Source organism: Colobus angolensis, unplaced genomic scaffold (assembly GCF_000951035.1).
Source record: "Colobus angolensis palliatus isolate OR3802 unplaced genomic scaffold, Cang.pa_1.0 Scaffold82, whole genome shotgun sequence".
Lineage (NCBI taxonomy): Eukaryota > Metazoa > Chordata > Mammalia > Primates > Cercopithecidae > Colobus > Colobus angolensis.
This window is the reverse complement of record NW_012122043.1, coordinates 5,271,579-5,284,506: the sequence shown is the minus strand read 5'-3', so window position 1 is coordinate 5,284,506 and position 12,928 is coordinate 5,271,579.

Sequence of the window (12,928 nt, the reverse complement as noted above, 5' to 3'; positions counted from 1 at the left end):
CAGAGGGTTGCATTTTGTGTAGCAGGAGATCAAGTCAATTTCCTGGGCTGCTAGGACACCTGGTGGCAATGTGGTGACCCACTCCAACCCCCCCAGGTGGCCGAGGGCTGGAATGTGGAGCCCATGAGTGGACATACTCCTTTGGCTGACATGCCCCCAGAAAGCCTTGGAAAATGAATGTACTCGAAATATGGTGGTTGAACTCAATCTGTAGTAGTGGCGGTGGGGGCATGGGGGTGCCAGAATGGCACAAGAGAATTTTTACATAATGACAACCATATGTCCTAAAAGAATGGGAATGGTTTTTGCTTTTTGCACAAGGACCCTGGAAACTGCTTCAGGAAATTAGCGTCAACCCCCTGATTAAGTTAAAGGAAACGTGTCAGAAAGGCAGATGAAGTGAAAATGTGCCTTCCAGCATCATGTGGCTTCTGACATTCCTGGCCATTAACCATAGTAAATTGACAAAGATACCGTATGGAGACAAAGGAAATTTCAGAGTATCTTGGATGAAATGAAATCCTTCAGAGATCAAATTGTTCGCTTTTCATATAGCTCTCTAGGTAGACTTGAAATTCAATCTTGTACTGACGGCATTATTAGGAAGAAAAATTCACATGGAAAAGAATATGCATTGTTTACTGGCATTTGGTCTTAATTTTAAAGACTGTGGTTAATACTAGGAACAGACTGGTCTACCCACTTACGGAAGCATTGTACATAGGCTTGTTTCCAGCATCATTTTCAACACTCGCTAATGAGGACTGTAATTTGTGTCTGAAAAATCCCCCTACTCACGAAACCTTGACAGTGAAATGAGCAACAATGACCATATTGACTTCAGTGCCCCCATCATGGGACTGGCTGCTGCATACACTTCCAATTTCCTAAGCGTTTCTTTGTCAATTGGCATCAGATAATGGGCACTTAAAGTGAAGCCATTTCCTGTCCATTTTCTTACCTCATTATTCTGATTAGTGTGGAATGACACCACTTGAACTTTACTTTATGATCAGAGACAAGGGAAAACCAGCAAGCTCTTAGCCTTCTTGTCCTCTTTCTCCTTCTTCCAAACTGTAGACTCCGTGCAGAGCAATTCCTAGGAATCTTTTTCTTAGGACGGGAAAAGACTTTATTACTGTGGAAAACAAAAGCAATTCTGAAGGGTTTGAGAGCTGTAATTCAAAGCACACTGTTTAATAACGACATCAGAATCAAACGGTTCTGGGGCAACTAAGCATCATGACCCGGGATTGCAAGCATAAGCTTTTAAACCTCAAGTTTGAAAATGGAGTGACTTCTTTGTTTTTTGAAGGCTCCGTAGAAATCTGAGCAGGCATCTCATCTGTGGGCACACCAAGTTTAATGGGCTTCCATTTGCGCCAAATTAAGCTTTGAAGTGAGTGCTCCTTGCAATGCCTGAGGAAAGCTGATGCCTCTGTCGGTGTTTTTTATTTTTATTTTTCTCGTCTTAGAGATGTGAGATGATTTATAAAGTGCTGGCTGATCTTCCTAAATGACAGGTTGTTGGAGATACTGCATTCCCTGTGACTTGGAAGGTGGCCGCATTTCCACTTCTGTGGAGTCTTCCCTGGATGCAGCTCTCTTTCAGTGAAGAACTTTGTCTTTTCTGCAGAAACAGCCATTCTGAAATCTGAGGATTTCACTTAGCTGTCATTTTCAATCATCTCTGCTTGTGTGGTGTTATGAAGCACATACTCTCTTTTTGCGACCTTAAACTTTTTTTGCTTATTGAACTTCTCTGCTACCTCATTGGAATAAAGAATGGTATATACATGTCCTGGTACAGATTTATACAGCTAAGCTATCTTTTGGCTAAGCGATCAAAATAGCCACAGCGAAAGAAAACAAGCCTTATGCTGTCTCCCAGATAAATGATAGAAAAAGACTCACTGTCAAATGCAAATGTGATACATTCCAACATAGTTCAAGCTCCTTCAGTATCCAGTTAGTGACAATTTTAGTAGACAGATTGTTAGATATTTTCTCTTTAAAAATGACTCCAAATCTGAAGACAGGAGATAGGTTCTGTTTTTGTAACAAACAGTATTTTGACTATTTTAACCATAAATGTCACATTTCTTAACCCTCTTCTGCTATCCAAGTCGTTAAAAGCTAACTTCTAGATTATAACATTCATGGTAACACAAATTTTTCCTTCCTTCATCTGATTTGTAATCTTTGACACTATATTTCCTATGTAGTCATGCCTAAATTGGCATTAGTTCTGAAGAGCCTGGACATTTTTGCTTAATATCCTTTAAAAGAAAATGATATCCCAAGGTGGATTCCCTGTCCACTGCCTCAGTAATTTATCTGGTTCTGGGGTCCCATTCGAGTCTCCTCAACATTGCAGAGTCTTTCCCAGGCTCATCTCTTCTCATTGTCCCCTGCCCTCACTGCTGAGTCACTGCCTTGTCTTGTAGAGTCCCTGTAGTTGAACAGTGATTTACTGATTATATTGCACAGTAAAATGGATGGTTGCCTTTATTCCTAAGCAATTGATTTTTTTCTCACTTTGCACAGGAAGAACCAAAGTGCAGTAAAAAGACAGTGTCTTGTTCAAGCTCACACAGCCAATAAGATTATGTTCAAGCCCACACAGCCAATAAGATTAGGCAGAACTAGAACCCACACCTGTGTGTCAATCTAGGCTCCTTCCAGCAGGCCACACATGGCCTTGGGCTATCATTTGAGTGTATATTTCGCAGGGGTATATCTTGATGCCATTTATGGTGACACTACTTTTTATACCTTTGAAGTCCTCCCACAGCCAAGTTGAGTGCTGGGGATGCTTAGGCAGGTGTTATTGATTGACTGAGGGAAGGTGTGAGAAAGCAGTAATCAATATAAGGACATCATAGTCTTGCTAAGCAAGACAGACACTGAAGGAAGACTCCCAATGTTGGAGGTATCAAGGGAGGTAACATGGAGCCTCCCCAGCTTCCACCATGAGAAAGGTTGTCAAAAAGATTTTCGTGGGATTCTTAAGCCTCTCTGGTTAAATATACAAAAACTTTGAGCTTTGGCTAGTAACAATTAATGTCTAAAGTACAACCTAAGTACCAGAAATCTAAATACATTTTTCAATGTATGTCCCCTAAAGAGTGAGGAAACAATAATTTATAATCGTCCAACAACATTCTTTTCTCCAAAGCCCTAAGTCCTTTACTTATTCAATGAGGAAAAACACAGTTACCCCATTTGTCTTGTTTTCTAAACATGTGACCATTTTGTTAGCCTCTCTGTGAACTGGCTTTTTGACGGCACCCTTCAATTTTGGAGACTCAGCTGGAGATGGTTTTATAATGGTGGCCCAGTTGATGCCAAGTATCTCTTAAAATGGTCTTCTTGTAAACATGTGGTGACACTTTATTACCTCTTTCCATAACATGATTCCATTATGAATGCATACTTTACTACTGGTCAGGAACTAGCTCTGCATCTTTCTTAAGGATAAGTGTATTTTGAGTTCTCCTCTCTTGACCTATTATTTACTATTCTAGTGATTCATATTCTGTGTATATCCCTATTGCACTGCTTCCTGTTTGCAACAGAGAAACCACAGAACAGTCTGGACAAAGCCATTTCCTTCTTCTTTTAATACTTATTTACATGCTGCTCCAGGGAGTATGTGCACAGAGTTGCTGTGCAAAGTGTGGTAAGCCTGGTGTCCTCAGAAAATTAGCATGAGCTGTCAAGAGGGCTTAAGAAAATACCCTGGAGCTGGCGTCAGCCACAGAATTGAGTGAGGGAAAGGGGAGCAGGTCTATTTCACTGACTCATCCTATCTCCTTTTCCAAGTCACTTCCTGTCAAAGTAGGAACCTCCCAGTAGTTCCACATAAGCAGAGCTCTTCCAGACATACACAGGGTGAGGTCAGCAATACACTTCTTTCCTTTAATAGCTTTCAAGTTACTATCATCGTAAGCTGGCAAATTTAATATTGTGTGTCTTGGATGGTAGGAGCAAAAAAGCCTATTTAGCCTGAACAGAACCCACACTTGTCCATGTTATGCTTTACCTGTCTGTCTATTCATTCATTCATTCATATTCATTCATTCTGTCAACACACTTATGGTAAACTCCTGTGTGTAATGTGTTACGCTTGTGTCTAGGCCTGCAAATGACCCCATGTTTAGAAGTTCATGGTCAGCAGTTTCCTCAGCAAACTCTGCCAGTGCCTCCCACTGACCCAAGCAGAGGAGGCAGATGCATCTTGGACAGATTTTCACATGGAATGTAGTATCTGACCTCATGCTGCCTGGACAGGAATATAGGTTAACTCTAGGAAAGCTCCAAGTTATAGCAGATTGAGTGTGAACTTAGCAGCCAGCAGGTCAAGCCATGGTACCCAGTAGTTGGGTCAACTTGGGCACATTATCTAACCTTCTAAACTGTAAAATGGAGCTAAAGACAAAATTCCTTCCAAAGAGTTGTTATGACAATTAAAAGCAATGTTTTATATGAAGTACTTAATATAACTACATGGAGGAAGGATTCGCTCAAGTTTTGTGGCTCTTTTTATTGAAAACAAAGCATATCAAAACCAAAGCCCTTTACCTATTTAATCTGGAGTCAATGTTCTGCACAAAATGACACTTTTATAATTAGTTGCTATGATTATTCACAAAGCTTTGAATAAGAACTAGTAGCTAAAATAGGCCAGTGTTAACAAGATTGACTTGGTGAGCTTAAAAAATACAGAAGATCTAGCTCAGTGAATTCATACACTCCTTCATTTTCTGCGGCTTATTGAATCCAGGTAATCAGGTAGAGGAGTTTTGCTGTTGTTACTGCTGCTGTTTGGCTTTTAATAATGAAAGACTGAGGCAAATGATGCAGACCAGCAAGGCCACAAACATGCAGCAATTTTTTCCTGAATCCACATTTCAAAGGTGTTGCTTGCTGCTCATAAAGTTATGCTAAAAACCATGGAGGAAGTCAAGTCATTAAAAGGAGTATGTGAACACAGTTATGAAATTTTTCATCTTTTCCAAATAAGGATCTGGGCATGAAGAAGAAAACATTGAACCAGTCAAGCATCCTGAGCTTAGGTGAGACACATGGGGCCTTTCACCTCCTGCTCACACGGGGTGGCTGGCGGTGGCCAGAGTGTCCATGAGCCTGTAGCACTTGCAGCTGTTGTTGGACCACAGTGAAATCAGATCCAAGGCTCAGGGCAGTTCTAGGGAACAGGTGTCTGCATGGCCCATGTTAAGTGCATTTTGTGAGGGATGTGTAATCCCAGTGACTAGGTGGTCTAAACGGTGAAATTACTCCGGGGCCCTCTGAAATCAATTTGTTAATCCATGTGGTCACTAATTCTCTCTCTCTCTCCTTTTTCTTTCTTTCTTTCTTTCCTCTTTCTTTCCTTCTTTCCTCTTTCTTTCTTTCTTTCTTTCTTTCTTTCTTTCTTTCTTTCTTTCTTTCTTTCTTTCTTTCTTTCTTTCTTTCTTTCTTTCTTTCTTTCTTTCTTTCTTTCCTTCCTTCTTTCTTTCTTTCTTTCTTTTCCTCCCTCCCTCCCTCCCTTCCTTTCTTCCTTCCTTCCTCCCTTCCTCCCTCCCTTTCTTCCTTCTTTTTGTCATTTCTTTTTCACTCATTCCTTTTTCCCATCCACGCCCTGTGTCATTCAGAGAATATCCTTGAGCACCTATTATACTTCCAGGGCCGTGAAGAGCAATTTTACGGATTCTCTCGGGCTAGAATTGGGGAAAATATTACAGGATTCTAAAAATAGCTCTGTGTGTGTGTGCGCGCGCATATGTGTGTGTGTGTGTGCGAGTATGTGTGTGTGTGTGTCATGAGCAGGAAAGAACTCGTTTAGTTGGAATAAGGTATTGGAAAGGAATAGACATTTTTAGATTGATTCAGAGCAACTATGAAATGTCTCATAGCTTGAGGCTGATGATATTAGTGTCAACACAAAATGTTCTTAATTACAGGCTGGTTTCTGCATTCTTTGAAAAGTGGAAGATTATACTTAGTATTTCTCAAGTGTGTGGACAGAGCACTCATTCCTGTTCTTGGCCATTTACTCTGTTCTTGTTCACAGGTTTACCTGGCGGGGCAGGAATTTTCCTTCCAACAACTCTTCATAGATATATGTGTATATAAAGTTTCCAGATAATTTGAGGCGTGCATTTTATACCCACAGCAGTCACTGTTATAGAAACTGTGTCCCTCATGCTGCAGTATCTCAGAAACAGAGGCAGAATTTAATCATCTCATCCTCTGATGTGAAGGTCTCTATGGCTTAATATGCACACATCACAGATTTCAAAATTGGCTGCTGAAATTCAGTCTTCAGCAGAAACCTCGCTGTCTCTTTGGCTTGAAATGTGTTCTAAAATGTATAATAATAAACAACTACTAAACAAACAAAAAAGAAACTGTGGATAGCAGACTCAGTACAGACCTTAAAAGTGAACTTCAGATGCATCAGAATTTTCTCCAAATGCTCCAGAAATTCTTGACCATAACCAATTAGACTTTATTGAAATTGTATAGAGTATAACGCACTGTTCTACATCAGGGGCCAATTGCTACAAATAAGAAAAGATTCTGGCATTTTTTTCCGCCTTTCTCTTAACCTCAGGTCATGGTCCCTGTATATTTTTTGCACCAACTTTACTTTCCTCTGAAGTCTGTCAAACGGAAATAAGACTCCGTGTGTTGCTCCGTCCGTAGCGTCTCACCTAAGGGATCTATCTAGCCCCTACGTCACCTAAGGGATCTAGCCCCTATGTCTTCGTGTTCAGAAACTGGGGTCACGTGGAGCCAAATGGAAATTGAAACTAGTAGGCCTCACAAAACCTAAAAAGTTAGCACCAGGTGGCCCTAGATAGGGTCAAATGAAACTAGTAGGCCTCACAAAACCTAAAAAGTTAGCACCAGGTGGCCCTAGATAGGGTCCCACCCTGCCTCGATAGTGTTCCACCCTGATAGGGTCCCACCCCTGCCAATTCCGGGAAACAACCTCATGAGGTCCCACCCTGCCAATTCCAGGGGTCTCACCCTGCCTCAAAGTTCCCGGAATTATCAACTCCAGGAAAGAACCTCATAAGGTCCTGCTCTAACCAATTAAACCAAGACCCCTTGCTCAGGCTATAGCTAGACCCAATCATTTTACGCCTTAAGCTTTGTTTGAATTTCGCGCCATAAGCTGTGTTTGAACTTGTGTTAGCATATATAAACAGCCTGTAACAAGCAGTCGGGGTCCCAGGACCAACTTAGAGCTTGGGACCCTAGCGCGCTAGTAATAAATAACTCTCTGCTGTGAACTTCGTGTCGGTGATCCTTCGCGACGACCCCTGCCCAGGAGGGAATCGAGAGTTTGGTTCCAACAGAAATGAAAAGAGCTTGGAATATAAGTATGCTTAGATGGAGATTGGCGACAGCCACGGGTGATGTACCCTTAAATTAGCAAAGTTCAACCCCCCCCAGTTTTCTGAGAACTTCCTGAGTACCTGGAGGAGCTGCCTCAGGAATGTATCTACAGCTAATGAAAGGTGACCATTCCTGAGACTCTCCTGCCTCTTCAAACAAACAAGTTCTTCCAGCTGTAATTGGCCCGTGTCTCCTGTCCTGTCCTTTGAACCTGCCACCATGCACTTTTGCCCCAGAGGATGTCAGGTTGGGTTTCAAATTTCGCTGGTATGCATTAGCTTTTCCTTTTATGATAAAAAGCTCAAACATCAGGACTCTTTGCTGGACAAAGCAGGAGAACGGTGGAGCCTGTTGTCCTTGAACTGAAGACATCAGAGGGACCTTCACTGTGAGATGGACCCATAGTCACATCCATGCTGGCTGGGGAGGCTGGGACATTGCTGTGAGGGTCCATGCCTGTACATCTTGTGAAGGGGAGAAAAGGCAGCATGGCTGCCCCCACCCTCTCCTTTCCTTTCCTTCCACACTACTTGTAGGGGAGAAGCTTTTTGGTAATACTGTGTTAACCAGCCAGAGACTTCATTAGAGTAACAAGATTTTGAGTTTATTAAGCTATGAAAAGTGTTGAATAATAGCAAGAGATAGTGTTGTTTGTCTTAGAAGCCGGAAGAGCTAAAGCCTCTAGCATGGGCCATCACCCTCCAACATAGAGCCAGTGCCAGGAGCAGAAGGGGACAGGGAAGGCCCTGGGAACCTCAGGAAAGGAGATGGAGAAAGGCAAGGAGAGAACCCCAGGATCCATCTGGCAGAAGACCCCTGGAGAAAAGCAGATCGTGAGTGATCTGCTAAGAGCCTGACTTTTTTTCCGGTCTTGGGGATTCCCTACGCAGCCAGGGCCAGCTAAGGGTCACACAAAACTTCTTCCGACAGTTGCAACTTAAGAGGCTATTTTGAGAACGAAATATTATATTGTTCCCAATTGTCCCTGAAAGCTAGTAGTTAGAATGAACATTCTGCAAGGATTTTAGAACATAAAGCAGTGTGCGCCTTAGGCTAGGGTGGTACCTGCCTCCCTACCCTACCAACGTGCTTCCAGACACACAGAGCGAATGAGTCATTGCAGTGAACGCCCAGGCTTAGAGGGCTGCAGGGAAGTGGGTGGGGATGGCCTGGATGGGAGCTGGCAAGGACACCTGCACTCCGTCAGAGGCCCCCAGCCACCCGAGGGGAAATCCAGTCTGCCGGCCCTATGTCATCCTGTCTTCCAGTCACCTGGCGAGGAAGACGTCAGCCATGGGGAGAGTGATGGTGTCTCTGGAGCGGGGCCTTGACCTGTTGTCCAGATGGGTTTGCCGAGTCTCTGACTGGAAGAAGGTGGCTGCCTGTTTGGCTGCCCTGACATGCCTGCCAGGAAAAAGAAAGCCTGGTGTGTCTGGCCAGTGGTCCGGGCTGACCGAGGCTGCGGTGGATGGCCTGCCCTCCGAGTTTCCTCTCTCCTTCTCTCCACTGCCTCTCCAGTGTGTGGTCCAGGCGGCTCTTGGCACCAACTTGTCCCTCGGTCTGAAGACCTCACAGGCCCACTGGAGATATCACTTTCCTCTTCTGCTCCAGCTCTGCATAACAAGGACCATGCAAAGTTCCTCACTGTGATCTCATGACACCGAAATCAGATGCTCAGCCAATTCCATGGAAAAACAATCTGTCATATCCACCATTTTGCTTCATACAGACCAACCACCCACTGTACCCATCTATTTTGGTAGTAATCCACATTGTATGATAATTGAGATATATGTTTTTAGGCAGAGTGTAACTGCTATTTTATTAGGGAATTTTAGCTCATCAAGATGGTGTTTGCAGAACCTAATAGAGCGATAAATTTTGCTTGTTTTAATCGTTTCCTTTTTTTCCACCAGAGGTTAATTGTTTGGTATTCTTTGTTAAGCTAACACTTTTGATGGGTTAAGAACCACTAAAGCCACTTAAATAAACAGACTGTTGAGGTAAGAACAGAAAAGCTAGCATAGATACAAGCTATTAACTGTCTGGATTGGGGCCTGGCCTATTAGTTAATTGACATTCACAGTGATGTGGAATCACTGGGAGATTCTTAAAATACCCATTAACTGCTTAAAAGAAAGTGTTGACTTTCTTTTTTAGGTAGAGGAAGAAAATTCCCTGAAATTTTCTCTTTCTAAATTATTACAGTAAGCCCTATTAAATAGTGTCATATTGTCCTTCAAAGGTACTGCCTACTTTCACTGCCACTATTTTTAATTTAATGTTTCACATTAGGAAGATACACCTATTTATCTTGTCTCATTGTTGTTCATAGGTTTTTAGAATCTAGATTATTCAAGCTTCGTAAAATGAGTCAAAGGAATATTCCATTTGTTTCTATGCTCTAGAAGGGGTGTTACGTCATGGGAGTTATGTATTTCTTTTAGGAATACTTTCACAGTTAGAAAGTTGAATAATAAGAATGGTAAGTATAGTAGCAATATGAAGAACGATTTGGAATAGGGTGATACTTACTAAATGCTGGGTTCTGCAGAAGCTGAATCTGAGGTGGCGTATGGAGACCAAGATATTTATTAAGGATTCACACGTATAAGAGGAAGGAGGAGGAAGCTGACTGGGGTAAACGGAACTGCCTTGCAGATGACCCGAAATGCCAGTCTAGCCTCATTCTTCTAGTGAGTTTTGAAGTTAGTTACTGTAAATCCTCAATCTTTCTTCTTTTCTGAAACATTTTGCCTATTCTTTGGTGTTTGAAATTTCATACGAATTTTGAAATAAGCCATTGACTTATACAAAATCGTTCAGACAAAACCAGTCTGATTTTGATGGATTTAAAGCTGTGGAGTCGTCGGAGAGAAAAAATACCTTACTCCTCCTGAGTTTTACAGGTGAAAACATGTTCCGTCTCTTTTCATTCGTCTTCTTTCATTTCTGTCAACGGTATTTTGTAATTTTCACTGTACAACTCTTACACACATTTTGTTAAATTTATTTCAAAGCGTACAGTATTTTTGATGTTGTGACTATTATTTTTAAAATATTAATTTCTAGTTGTTTGTTGCTAGTATACAGAAATATAGGCTGGGTCAGTGGCTCAGGCCTGTAATTCCAGGACTTTAAAAGGCCGAAGTAGAAGGATCACTTGAGCCCAGGAGTTTGATACCAGCCTGGGCAACATAGTGAGACTTTGTCTCTACAAAAATTAAAAAAAAAAAAAATAGCCAAGTGTGGTGTCATGCACCTGTGGCCCCAGCTACTCAGGAGGCTGAAGGGGGAGGATCTTGGGAGGTGAAGGCTGCAGTTATGCCACTGCACTCCAGCCTGGGCAACAGAGCAAGACCCTGTCTCTCTCTATATATAAAATTGAAAGTTGTGTATTCGCCTTCTGTTGTGCCAAGTGGCTAAACTCATTCATTAGTTCTACTGGAATTTGTTTGTTTTTTAAGATTCTTTAGAATTTTCCATATATATTATTACAGTTTACTTGTGTATATGTCTTCTCAATTCTTTTTTTTTTGTTTTAATCTTGCCATATTGCACTGGTTAGAACCTTCGGTACAATGTTGAATAGAATTGGCGAAAGGGGTATTCTTGTATTGTCCCTCATCTAAGAAGAAATGCCTTCAGAATGCTCACCATTAAGTATGAAGTTAGCTATAAGTTTATTGTAGGTTTTCTTTATCAAGATGAAGACATTATATTTTATTCCTAGTATGCTGAGAATTTTAAAATACGAATGGGACTTAAATATTGTCAAATGCTTTTTTATATTTATTGATATTACAATGTGGTTCTTATCTTTTATTTTGTTAATAGAGTAAATTACTTTAATTTTCTTGTATATCTGGAATAAGCCCCACTTGGTCATGATTTATATATATATATACATAGCTGTATATTATTTCCTCATATGTTGTCATATATATACTATATATTATCATGAGGGGTATTGGTCTGTAGTTTTGTTTTCTTCTAATACTCTCATTGAGTATTGACATAAGTTAATGCTGGCCTTATAAAATGAGTTTGTAAGTGTTCCCTCCTCACTCTATTGCCTGAAAGAGTTTGTGTAGGATTAGTATTATTTCTTCCTTAAATATTTCACAGAATTTAAAGGTGGGATAACATAAGCATGGTATTTTCTTTGTGAGTAACTTTTTAAATTATGAATTCACTTTCTTATTTGATATAGGGCTATTTATATGTTCTATTTCTTCTTGCAAATACCGTGTTAATTTGTGCTTTTCACTAAAGTTGTCTTTTTCATCAAGGTTGTTGAATTTGTTGACATAAAATTATTCAAATATTCTCTTATCAGACTTTTAACATCTGTAGGATCTGAAGTGATGTCCATTCCTTCATCTGTAATATTGCAAATTTATGTCTTCTTTTATTTAAAGAAACTTAATCAGTCATGCTGGAGATGAGCAGTTTTATTAATCATTTCAATAAGTCAGATCTTGGTTTGATTAACTTTCTCTATTGTTTCACTGTTTTTATTAATTTCTCTATTGTTTGACTGTTTTCTATTTCACTGATCACCACTCTTATATATTTATTATTTCTTCCCCTCTATTTCTTTCAGGTTTTGATTTTTTTTTCTAGTTGGAAGAAACTAGAACACATTGGAAGCTTGTGTGACTGATTTTAATCCTTTCTATAAACATTTCCTATATCACTGCCTTGGCTGTATCCCACAGATTTTGCCACATTACATTCTCATTTAATTTAGTTCAAAATATATCATGCTTTCTTCTTTCAGGCATGTGTTTTTTAGAAGTGTGTTGTTTCTGCCACACACTGCTCTGTCATCAAGTCCAGCTGTGAGAGGCTCCTGGTGTTAACAGAACAAAGGTCACTCCTGGGCCTGCCTGATTCCCTCTTCAGTACCACAGGGAGCTCCACAGGCTTCTTCCCAGCTAGGGACATGCCTGGCCTCATCTCAGATCCCTGCTTAGGGGATGTAGCCAGAGTTTCTCCTTTCTTCAACCTGTTGGTACATTTTCTTGAAAGAATAAAATTGCCTTTCTTCTAGTATGTATGTATGTATCTTGAGATGGAGTTTGGCTCTTGTTGCTTAGGCTGGAGTGTAGTTGCGAGATGTTGGGAGGCGGTTGCATCCTCTGCCTCCTGGGTTCAAGTGATTCTCCCGCCTCAGCATCCCGAGTAGTTGCAATTACAGGCGCCCGCCATCATGCTCAGCTAATTTTTTGTATTTTTCAGTAGAGACGGGATTTCACCATGATGGTCAGGCTGGTCTTGAACTCCTGACCTCAGCTGATCTACCTGCCTTGGCCTCCCAAAGTGCTTTCTCCTTAAGATAAAAAAGAAAAAGAATGAAAGAAAGAAAGAGAGAGAGAGAAAGGAAAGAAAAAGAAAGAAAGAGAGAGAGAGGGAAAGAAAGAAAGAAAAAAAGAAAGAAAGAAAGAAAGAAAGAAAGAAAGAAAGAAAGAAAGAAAGAAAGAAAGAAAGAAAGAAAGAAAGAGAGAGAGAGAGA